Consider the following 3,021-nt stretch of genomic DNA (forward strand, 5'->3'; position numbering starts at 1 on the left):
TAAGTTTAACTGTGAGGAGCCCCAGTGGCTGACAAAGCTGTGCTCCTCATGCCACCTCTTTAATAGGCGAAAATCTGAAAATCTGATCCTTTTCAGGACAATTCATTTACAAAGTACTAGTACCATGAATGAACATGTTGCCTAACATCTAAAAGCAGGCAAGTATGGAGACTCCTCTCCCCAAGCTCCTTCCTCCCCGTGGGCATCCTCCAGTTCCAGCTCTCCCTCTCTGGCTTCATCTGGGCCTCTGTTTCCCTTTTATCCTCCCCCACCATGTGGCTTGGTGTCAAGTAGTCCTGCTCATTGTTTGATGCAGGCTGTGCAAAATGGAAAAACACTGAGAAGAGAGTAGATGGAAAAATCTAGAAATATCCTTCATAAAGAATCAAACAGGGAAGCGACAAAAGGGGGGATTTTAAGCAGGACAAAGAGAAAAATAGTAGAAATAGAACTCAGTGGAGAAAAGAGTGACGTCTGAGTTTATATGAATCTTGGGCTCCATGTTTTATGATTTCTGCACTGCTGTAATTCAAAATATTCTCAGAGCAGGGCAGAGTGAAACAAACTTGTAATCTCAGCAATTCAGGAGGCTGAGGCAGGAGGATCACAAGTTCAAGGCCAGCCTCAGCAACTTAGTGAGGTCCTAAGCAACTTAGGGAGACCCTGTCTCAAAATCCACATTACAAAAAAAAAAAAAAAAAAAAAAAAAGAATCTCAGGAACAGGACTGGGAATGTACTCAGTGGTAGAGTACTTGCCACTTGTCTAGCAGGAATGAGGTTATGGCTTTGATCCCCAGCACTGGGAGGGAAAAAAATATCTCAGAAGCTCTGTTTGTTTCCCTTTGGTGCTATGCTGCATGGTAGCAACATCGGACATTGGCATATGTGTGTCTTAGAAGATGATCGGCACTTTATGTGACCAGTCCACAGCTTCTGTTTCAGCAAAAACAGGAACATGAAATTCATATTTTCTTAAAGATTATAGGAAGTGTATTGCTGCAGATGTGGGCACATTTGGGAAACACAGTTTGGTAGAGCCAATCCCACATTGCTTAGAGTAATCAAGAGGCCTGGGTTTGAAATGACAGTATTATGTACTCGGAGATCATGACTAGAAATTCCTAGAAATTCAAAAGCTCCATTGTTTAGATAATTAACTATATTATTTTTACTAACACTAAGATGGTTGAAATAGACCAATTAGCTGCAGTGTTCCACAAATATGAGATGATAATTTATTTTCCTTAGGGATCAGGAAGAAAAAACAAACCTTTTGTCATGATAAGGGAAAACTATTCTGTCATTTCTGATTTTACTGTAGTTAGAGGAGAATGGAATTATTTTCAGCCTTCAAGTTTTCAATGTGTGATGTTGGACAAGTCACCTTATTTTATTGAACCTAAAACATTTGATTGGCAAAATATAGGGGTGCACTGGATACATGGAAAATAGTGAGGGGAAAGGGGAAAAAAACAAGGGAGAGAATTAAACAACAGCAGATGGTGTAGAGAGGGAAAATGAGAGGGAAGGGGAGGGGGGATAGTAGGGGATAGGAAAGGTAGCAAAATGCAACAGTCATTAATATGGTATTATGTAAAAATGTGGATGTGTAACCGATGTGATTCTACAACTTGTATTTGGGGTAAAAAATGGGAGTTCATAACCCACTTGAATCAAATGTATGGAAGATGATATATCATGAGCTTTGTAATGTTTTGAACAACTAATAAAATAATAATAATAATAATAATAATAATAATAAAGAAAAGAAAATAGTGAGTAGAGGTGGCTGAAGTGCTCAGCTTGAAACCTAAAGATCTGCCTTGCGTCATATATGTAATTAAAATAAATACCCAAGTAAAGTTCCGCTTTGCCAGAAGGCAGGCCACGGGGTGAGAGTGCTGTGCTCGAGTGTTCTGCTGTCCAAGGAGATTTCACAAACGGTTGCCACTTCTGTTTAAAACGCACTGACTTTGGCAGTGGAGCCGAGTGCAGGGGGACTGGCTCGACCCCAGGGTTCCTTCCTCAGATGCTGCTTTCTCCTCCCTGTCACAGGCATTGATCAGTGGCGGCCATGAGACTGGACAACGCCAGCGTCATCTCTGAGCTGGTGCTTGTGGGCTTCTCCAATCACCCCCAGGCCGAGCTCCCCCTGTTCCTCCTGCTCTCTCTGGTCTACCTGACTTGCTGCTTTGGGAACACGGCGGTTGTCACCTTAGTGGTCCTCGATGTCTCTCTGCAGTCGCCCATGTACTTCTTCCTTTGTCACCTGGCTTTGCTGAACGTCCTCTTCAGCACGCTGGTGGTGCCCAAGATGCTCTTCAACTTCTTCACAAACAGGAATGTCATCTCCTACGCCTTCTGCCTTGCTCAGACCTACCTCACCCTGTTCCTCGAGTGCACGGAGTGCTTCCTTCTGGCAATGATGGCTCTGGACCGCTACGTGGCCATCTGCCACCCGCTGCGATACCTGCTGCTCCTTAGCTGGCCCGCGTGCGTCGCCCTGGCGCTGGGCGCCTGGGCGCTGGGTTTTTTCGCTTCGGTGGTGGCGCTCTCCTGCTTCATCCTCCCACTCTGCGGTCCCTACCTGGTGGACTACATTTTCTGTGAGCTGCCCATCCTTCTGCACAGACACGACGCTGCAGGAAGCCATGATGGCGGTAGGGGGCGCTGGAACCGTGATGGTACCCTTCCTCCTCATTCTGCTCTCCTACCTTCGCATCCTGCTGGCTGTGATGAGGGTGGACTCCTCAGAGGGCAGGAAAAGAGCCTTCTCCACCTGCACCTCCCACCTGACTGTGGTGACCATTTACTACGGGACGGGGCTGGTCAGGTACCTGAGGCCCAAGTCCCTTTACTCGGCGGAGGGGGACAAGCTCATCTGCCTGTTCTACGCAGTCATCAACCCCATGCTGAATCCTTTCATTTACAGCCTGAGGAACAAGGAGGTGCAGGGAGCCCTGGGGAGGGTGATAGGGAGATACCGTGCAGCGCGAAAGCCACAGGCTGCCGCTCCTTAG

The 3,021-nt window shown here is 46.4% G+C and overlaps 1 pseudogene; it reads left to right on the forward strand.

The window, feature by feature from the left end:
* The first annotated feature begins 2,075 nt into the window (after positions 1-2,075).
* Positions 2,076-3,021, forward strand: LOC144256573 (olfactory receptor 2A12-like; annotated as a pseudogene).

Source organism: Urocitellus parryii, chromosome 1 (assembly GCF_045843805.1).
Source record: "Urocitellus parryii isolate mUroPar1 chromosome 1, mUroPar1.hap1, whole genome shotgun sequence".
In the NCBI taxonomy this organism is placed as follows: domain Eukaryota; kingdom Metazoa; phylum Chordata; class Mammalia; order Rodentia; family Sciuridae; genus Urocitellus; species Urocitellus parryii.